Source organism: Ixodes scapularis, unplaced genomic scaffold (assembly GCF_016920785.2).
Source record: "Ixodes scapularis isolate PalLabHiFi unplaced genomic scaffold, ASM1692078v2 PGA_scaffold6__148_contigs__length_123643588, whole genome shotgun sequence".
Lineage (NCBI taxonomy): Eukaryota > Metazoa > Arthropoda > Arachnida > Ixodida > Ixodidae > Ixodes > Ixodes scapularis.
This window is the reverse complement of record NW_024609881.1, coordinates 29,306,121-29,315,609: the sequence shown is the minus strand read 5'-3', so window position 1 is coordinate 29,315,609 and position 9,489 is coordinate 29,306,121. Positions and strand designations below refer to the sequence as shown.

General features: G+C 39.0%; 1 non-coding gene across 1 annotated transcript; it reads right to left on the bottom strand.

Moving 5' to 3' along the window:
- Positions 1-405: 405 nt before the first annotated feature.
- Trnas-cga lies at positions 406-479 on the bottom strand. The gene has a single exon. It is a non-coding gene; the product is annotated as a tRNA-Ser (tRNA).
- Between the last annotated feature and the right edge of the window lie 9,010 nt (positions 480-9,489).

Here is a 9,489-nt window from a genome sequence, read left to right as displayed (position 1 = left end):
TCAGCACGGAACCCTTCATGTTCGCGGGTGAGCCCGGACACCAGCCGCTCTTCTCCGTGTTAACAATAATTATAATAAGGTCTAGTTTTACGCAAGTTAAAGAGATGACGAAACAATTGCGCCATAACGGAGGTTCATTGGATGCCATGTTCTTGGTCAGTTTTTTTCACGGCGCATGCTCGCAACTATGGTCACGGACGTCCCAAGATACGCGGGGCAAATTCCGTGCATTATTATCGCGCCGCGCCCAATGAAATTTCGGATTAAGATACATTTAATGCAAAGGTGCAAGCGAGCTGGACAAAAATGGCAATATAATCCATGGAGAAGGGGAACAATGGAGACAAGGACAAACACAAAACTCCAAACACAGCTATAGGTGACTGGTGCGCGAACGAAAAAATCCGCCTAGTCCGGGTTTTGAACCCCGGGACCTCTCCATTTCGAGTGGAGCGCTCTACCAGCTAAGCTAGCCAGGGGTCAGACGTCAGTAGAGCAAAGAGATTTTATCAGTAGCCACCAGTCTAACATCAACAAGGGTGAATGGCGCGCATTTTTAAGGTTATGATTAAGATGCGATTGATGCCAAGGTGCAAGCGAGCTGGACAAGAATGGCAATAATAATCCCTGGCGAAAGGCAAAAAAGTGGACAAAGGACAAACACAAAACTCCAAAAACCCCGACAAACAATCGGGAAGTGAGAAGCCTGAGCGTAATTAATTCACGCCCTGCTGTTATCAGTGACTCCAGCTCCCGTTTATCGTCTGCCAAAGACAATGACCTTGTTTGAGTGGAGTGCTCGTTGAACGCGTTTAATCGTGCATTCCTCCTGACCGAGATATTTGTTATTGGCAGAAGATAGATAAAAGCTAGTTCTTGGGGGGAGCCCGCTCTGTGAATAACGGCCGACATTATTGTGTCCCATTATTTCCCTCGTAGACTTTTTTTAAATGCATTTTGCACGAACGTATGATATATACGTATCATATATTATACACTGTGGCTGAAGCATAGTGATTTGGAATCAGCAACTTCGTTTCCGCTCGGGCTGACAAAAGCAAAACAAAAATGGGGACTGTGCCACAGTCTTCCCGTTGTGGACGTTTCTGAAAACTTGGTACCATTAAAACACAAAGCTGCCGATGCCATTTATTTACATTTCTATTTTATGGGCCGTCATAAATCAATTAATCCTTAGCACAATGCATGCAGTGATCTTTCAATGAAACGAGGATAGGCGCACAACAAAGTGTGTGCTTTGAAGTCATCTTTCCTCGCGCCAATTGAGCCGTTGCCTCGCATACACATGTTAAGCTGAAGAATGAATTGGTATAAATGTCAAGTTTCTTCGACTTTACGCTCAAAATCTCGAGCGCTAAAAAAAACGAAAGCGTTTTTTTTATTTTTCATTTATGCTACACAAAACAAATATATCCAAAATCTTTAATGAAATTTCACGTCGGAGGTAGTGAAAACTTTTATAAAAATTTTGGTCTTCAAGCAGATGGCGTCCCAGGCTCCAAGTAGATTGTATTTTATTTTTATTCGCGCCTATTTTTTTCACTTGATGTTCATAAACGCACAGAACGTCGTCGTACACATGTCACCGCAATACTCGTGTTATACTTCAACATAATAGCGCAATATCAAATACCTTACATAGCCTAATATTGGTTGCTGTCCACATACCACCCAAACCCTCTTATATATAAACATTTGTGCCTAGCATACGTCAGTATGTAGCATACATGAATAAGTAATTATTATTCGTGCGCGTATAACTCTTCACGGGTGCTTTGGACATAGAGAGTGTTATTCCTATACACCATAAAACCGATTCCTAACTTGAAGATGGGGCCGTTTTCTAACGCTGGAGTAGATTCCCAGTGTACAGGTAAAAAAAAAAAAAAATGTGTGCATTCACACTGGTAAGTGTAATCGTCATGACTTCACAGTTTAATATAGATATGCCTGGAATTCGAAATGCTGCATGTATACGTGAAACGCGCAATAAAATCCTTGCTTATGTAAAATTAACAAAATCAATTAGCTAATTGGTTTCTTTTGCAAAGAAACCAATTAGCAGTATTGCACCCAGCCGGCCAGACCCATAAAATACATATTTAAAAAAAAATTAGGTAGCGGTTCAAGCTGCATAAGTTGAAATAAAATCAATTTACATATATGGGTCTACATTTATCTATAGTCAGATTTGGTCTTAAAAAAAGACAACGGCAGATGAAAATCACCTCTAAAATATAGCGTAACGTCCAGGTTATGGACACTGGAGCTGCTTAGCAGTAGACAAGGTGTAAAAGATCACAATGAAAAAAAATAAAGTATATCAAATGTAATCGATTTGTATCAGATTAATTTGATTCATGTCACTATACCTGAAAGTTATCTTCATCACTATATCTATTTTTATACATAACTAAGTGCTTGATAAATCAGTTCGATTACTGGAAACATTAATATTGAAATTCTTTAAATATAGTTTAAATATTAATTCTTACTGATGTAAATCCACTAAAATAAAACAAAAGAAGCTAACCTGCAATCGTTAGTGAAAGAAGCTGTATTTGATTTTTCTTTCGCTCTTTGATTTGTTTCCAAAAAACCTTTCTTCTCTTGTCTTAGTTTCTTTTTTCCGAGTTTTAATTTGATTGCAGAACGACATTACGCAAGTACCAAACGAAGTGGAATGGATCAAAATAACCTCAACGCTCTATTTTGCTCGGAAGAATTGTTGATCCTGCTATGAATAGTTTTTTTATATAATTTTTTTTATCACAAATTGAAATCTAGTGCGCACCAAAAGCATGAGATTATCGACAAACAGGAAATAAAAACAATATTTAGGGATCGTGTTTTCGGAAGAGGTTTGATTTAAATTGTCATGGTAAAAAACCGGCGTGATTTAAATCACAATTTAAATCAGGATTTAGGTCACGATTTAAATTATCCTGATTTCTACTCTCCTCTCTGCCAGTACAGGTTTGAATTGCAGAAAACAATATTGGTAAAGTTCGGTTCCAATTTTACGCACTATTTGCGGTTTAAAAGGAAGCTGGAGCAGTTTTCGAGAAATCTGAGTTAGGAGCGGACTTCTATGCGGAATGCAAGATCGTCTGCTTTTTGCACACGGGGTGCGATAATGTCAGAACGCCGCGCTTTTATTCGCTGACTTAAAAACAAAGATAAAAATATGGGGCAGACCTCAAGGCATCTATCATTGAGGTCTACCCACTATATCCTTTCAATCAAAGCCAATCAGAGCTCGGCGTCGTTCTGACGTCACCGTAACTCCTGCGCAAGAAGCAGACGACTTGCTCTCCGCATAGCTTTTTGTGCCGTGAATTCATTTATCGCACTTATCATTGGTCAGGAGTAAACGCAAACCGTGTTCATTTAAGAAAAAAATGTAAAAAAAAGATTCATGCAGCGATTGTTGTTGGGAATGTGGTGATCCTCTTTGCCGCCTGTTATCTGTTCAGAGCGTCCTTTCGCCCATCGTCGGCATCCCCGAGCCAGCTTCGTGGCGAGCAAGGGTCATCTGACCTCGATGATGACGTCACTTTTGCTAGCTTTTCTCTCCGCTCTCGCGCTTTCCCAGTCCCGGCGCGCTCGCTGGAACGGGCGGGTCTCTGCCGAAATTTTGGATTGGCTATTACGACGTTCCTACTAAAAAGATCGAAAGAGAACTTGATGTTTCAAGGTGTCTACGTTACAACTTTTACTGTTTGCTCGAATTTGAAGACCTCTCCAGCTTCCCTTTGTGGCTTTTTGTGAAAATTCTGTCTTCCTAAACACATTTTTAGCAAGCCGATGTATAGCCTGAACCATGCTAAACATGACTAAATATGAACTGAAAGATAGCTCTGGTTCCTAAATTTATATCGTGACTTGTAACGTATTTATTTACAGAACATTGAACTTATTATGGTAAGCTAAATATTTGTTTTTAGTTACTTTACCACTCTCAATGCATTATTTAATCTTAAAAAAAAGACTTGAACAGTTGTCAAGTTATCTATTATAGGTTCAAGATTAAAGACTACGAAGGTTGGTTAGTATCAGATAGCCAAATTAATCCTTTCTTTGGTGTTTAAACATATGCACCTATTTCTTTATTTATTTTCGTTTTGGGATTGGATTTTAAGAAAGATTTAAAACTTCTCCTGTGTTACTGTGATTTCTTTAATTAGTTACCTGAATTTACCAATAAGTCAATCAATCAATTAATCAAAGAACCCGTTTATTCATAACTCATGTTTTTGTATGACTACATAAATGAGTGAATGAATCAGTAAACAAATAATTACCTTTACTTAGAAAAAATAAATATGATATATAACAAGATGACTGGAGATTAAACGATATGAATACTGAAAAATCTAAAAACAAATTGTTGCTATTGCTCATCGACTAGTTCTAACCGAATAAAATTCAAGAGAGCAGAAGAACGAATGATCAAGGCCAGCACAAAACTAATTGCAAGCAGTTGAAAACTACACGGAAAGCTATAGAATAATACGTTTTATCAGTTGGCTTCAAATTTGGTTGGGCGTCAAATACATCAATTTTCGTAATTTGTAAAATAATGTGCATTTGTAAAGTTGCACTACAACTCATTTACAGCGCGTGAACAAAAAGAAAGTCAATAACGATAGATCTCTCCCAAACCTGAGAATACTGCGGTGCAAAGTATCTGCAGTCACTGTCAAATATAGCCGACTATGCCATTTTGTAAAAATAACACCTCCACAGTCGTAACATATATGCATTTCGGCAAATAATCTAAAAATGAGCCCCTATATGGGTATTATATCTATAAGGACCTGTTTGAAACTGTGCGCGGTTGCGCAGTTATGGTACCTAATTACACCTGATACAATTAGTTATGAGGTACTATTCTAAGTCACAATTTCATTAAAGCAATTAACATCAAAATGATCACTCCCATGATTGATACTTGGTAATTAAAGAAATATTGCTCGGTGCTTGAGCTTGTATAGGAGTGTATAGGAGCTTGTCAGGAGTGTGTAAAAAGTTAATAAAAAATACAAGGCAGCGATTCGATTGTCGAGGCGAATTCGAAGAAACAACAGGATGGTTATCTATGAATGCGATAACATTTATCGTTGCACGCCGCCAAATTTAGCGTGGAAACTGAATTGGTACACACGTCATGACGTCAATTTTTCCGCTAAACTTAGCAGACCCCGCTTTTTGGCGGCTTTACGAGCTTTTAAAAACAAACTGGAGGGTGATTGTTGAAGTGCACTTATACTTTTAAATTCAGTTTTATTTCGGAATTCAGATTTTACCTAAAATCCAAATATATTAGTTTTTGAGCTTGTAAAAAAAAAAATATATATATATATATATTTATATAGGAGCAGATTATTCGTACAAGTAAAAATAAACAAATTACTCAGAATAATTTGTTAAGAACTCATTTCCTTACCACTCTTAGTTTTGTTGATAAAAGTATTCCACGAGACCGTTATTGGGAAAGCTATAAAAATGTTTTGGGGCGAATTCAAGATGCCAAAAAATCTGAAGCCAAATGTTTATTTTTATTTATTTAATTTATTTCACCTTAAGGGCTCAATGGAGCACTCTATAAAGAGGGGAGGGAAATGGGAAACATAATATAAATTACCTTGGCACTAGAAATAAAAGAAAAACTAACTATCAATAATAGTAAAACTCTTGGAAGAACAGCGGCCGTTAGTAGGCGTGTTGGGTTAGTCTCACGTTAAAAAAAAAAAGAAAAAAAAAGAAGAGACAGATGGGTACTTCGCATGGCTGGGCAGAGATACAGATATCGATATACACTTTTCTCTTCATTGTGCGGATTGAGGATGCCACTTAGACTTTCATCACGACACGATAGTCGGAAGGGGGCGGGGAACCAGATGACCATGGAAATTTTTTGAGGCGTACACGATCAAGGAAAGGTGGAACTGGAGCAATGTCAGAGTGTCGAACCGGAACCGAAATGAAAACTGGAACCGAACCGTTATTTTTAGCCGAACCGGAGTTGAACCGAACTGAAATCTTCGCCACCATCTGGGAACTGAACAGAAACTGAACCGGAAAAAAATGGCAACCGATTCTAAATGGTTCAAGATATTTTCTTTATTTTTTGTTAGTATCACAAAATGAATATTTGAGAATAAAAAAATTGGTAGCTCTATTTCATTGTGTTGATCAAATCGTCCTGTACAGGATTGCAATGAATGAGAAATTGTGGGTTTTAGTGGCGGCTTTTGTATTGGTACTATGATTAATCGTGTGTCACGCATGGTGCCAAACATGCTGTAAAGTAACGTCACGTCACGTGGTCCCTTGACATCACGTAACATGGCCACGTGATTCAGTGCGCCAAGTCGATTTAAATTGAGAACGTCACTAGATCCATTGGCGTTGTTGACACCGTAGCGTAACATGAAATAACGATTTCGCACCGACAGTCACGTCACACCATGACGTAAGTGATTTTCATAACCCCAAGTCGAGTGCTCGGGTTTATAAGAATCAGCATCGCCAAACGTTCGGCTAAATGGCTCGTGTTCAATGAAATATGAGAACAGCCAAACTCTAACAGTGTCTGAAGCTCAGCCCATGCTTTGCCAACCCCAGCGCATGACTATGACGAACGCTGACGGTTTATAATTAGCGTCAGATCACGTGGCCACTCGCACTAATTGTGAGTTGAGGAGGGGAAAGTTGTTTCTTTCCTTTATTTTTTATGCGTCTCCCATTGCGCGGATTAGTTTTTAATGGTATTTATTGAAAGTACGAAAATTGCTGCACGACCCATTTTACATGTGGGTACACATTATGGAGGCACTCAAACATATTTTCGTTGGTGCTGAACTGCCCCATAAAACTTTAGCCGAGAATAGAGGCCTGGAAAGGACCAGATGTGACTTATAAGACTGGCGTTACATGGAACTGCAAGTGTGTACAGGAGGGGTACCTGAAAAGAAAGATCCTAAGGGCATCAGAGGGACAGCCGGACGTTGACAGCCACTCTAAATCTCACAGGAGTGTCGTTCTCAAGTGGTTCTCCAAGCTTCGGTCAAACCTTCGAATTTCGGGCAGAAAATAAAAGCAACGGGGGACTACTGTTAACAAGTGACGCAAATATAATTGTCAAACTAAATCTCCAAAGGAGGAAAGGGTTCTCTCAGGAACAAAAAATATTCTCTAAAAGAGCAACAAAGAAAAAATAGTGAGGAGGGGGTAGGGTGCTAGTAAAAACATATTGTGTTGTGAAGATTCTTCCGCCTTTCATCTTCGGTACAAACCAGAAAGCGTGGCCCCGGAAACTACTTTGTTTGCAAAAAACATTTTTGCCATAAAGTGCGTTTTAGAGGTATGAGACGATCGCGCTGTTCCTCACGACGCTACAGCAAGCAATAATAATTTGTGACTCTCAAACACATGGCTTATACTTAGCGCGAACCTTCTGAAGCGTGCATTTTGCACCACCGGATTCGTTTTTGTGAGCAAGAACAAATCGCAATGACCACCAGCAGAGAGTTTGATGATGTTACGTGCAAACCAAGTTAAACAGTTCAGTTTGCGGGTGGAATGCGATGTTCGCAACACAAGCAAAATTAGATATCGAAATTGTAAAGTTGTGCAGTATACATAGCAGTCTCGCGATGAAATACAGCAGTAAAATGTTAAAGCGCATGACTTATAAATCACAGATTTGTATAGTGAGGGCCCAAGACAAGTGAACCTAAGACCGAATGAAACATTAGCCTCCCTAGGCAGTATTTCGTGAAGTGTTGAGTTCGTGCAAGCTGATACTCAAATGTGACTTATGTTAAGATAATAAGCATCTTCATCTTTCCTTCGCGCTATTTGTGTGCAACTAGGAATATCAGTGCATCTGTATGTATTTCTCTTTGCAGAAAGGCATCGTGTATGGGATTCATTTGAAGAATACCATTTATTGTCTTCCTCATTCTGCTCATTTCGTGTATTTGCTTCAAATTTATCATGTGAGCACAAAGTCCTTTATGGCATACCCCGCGACCACACTGCCAAACAGCAAACAAAAAAGCACGTTTCTGCAGACTCAACATCAGACGTATTTTCGAGTATTGCACTCCCGTGTCGGCCTCAAGCGGTTATGTGAACTTCATAGAATCAAATTTATTGATGATACATAATAAAACTTTATTTCATTGCTCATTGAAGATTTGACAGCATAAATAAAGGGCCGATCACATTAAAGATATACATCATAAGTAAATTCACGCCCGCATTTTTTGAAATATGCTCTGAAAATCTTTTCCTACGGTTTTATACTCGATAGACTTGTATAAGTGATTTGAGAGAACCTGAAACAATTCTTTTTATTTTGAAGCTGATTTAATTAATTATGTGTTCCTGACACATACATATAACTTCTCGAACATATAGAAGTGTGTTTGTAGACTGACGAGCGTGTTGGATGAGTTGAGGAACACCGAAAGAATAAGCTCAGGTGGCCTACGGACGACATACATTTTCTTTCAAGTAACAAGATTACAATAAAGCAACAACAATTTTTTTTCTGAATCACACCCCACAGTAAAAAACACAAGAAAAAGACATGGAAAGGGGGCAAGGAAAGGAAGAAAAGGATGTCTTGACAATTTTAATGAAAGATTAAAAGATGAAAAGAAAGAGTGACTTGAGGGCAAAAACTACATTGCTTCCTAAAATTACACCAAACGGCTGTCAATTCCGGAAACAAGAACGCAGACTCCTCTCAGGTTAAAACGAGTTGTGGGCATTGTTCATGGTGAATTATTCTATTATTTTGCTGCCGAACCTGCTATGGTGTCTTTCTACATATGCTGGCTCGCTCGAAACATGGACTGCAACCACTGCACGAACGGGAATGAACGACGATAGGGTGATAGATTAAGGTCATAAAATAAAGGTGGATTGTACGAACGATAAATACACATTATAGTTACTCGTCTCACGGGGGAAATAGTGCCTATAGCCAAAACAACGCGGATAATATATAATCAGTTTAGCAGGTCAAACCGGTTCGAACCGGTTTGAAGCATTATTTTGGCTTCCCAGTACTGAACCGGAACAGCAATGAAAACCGAAAACCCGAACCCGAACCGAACCGATAAAAATTTCGTTTCGAGACTCTGCTTATCATTCCGTAGGCCAAACTTCGGTCCATCTGCATAGCTGGGCGATTAGTTATCTGGGCACGTGCTGATTAGGCATGATGGTGTTGTTTGCTGTTGAGAGTCAGCGCTTGTCTTGTTAATACCCTTCTAGTTCGTCTTCGTTTTTTGTGCGCTGTGTCGATTTTACTAAGTACGAACCAACTAGCCCGCATCGCCACCCCAAAACCCGACTTCACGGAGATTCTCGTCGGCGTATAACAGAACACTATATCAGTCAGAGCTAAGAATAAAATGAGACAATCTAGAAATCGCATTAAGTTAAAAT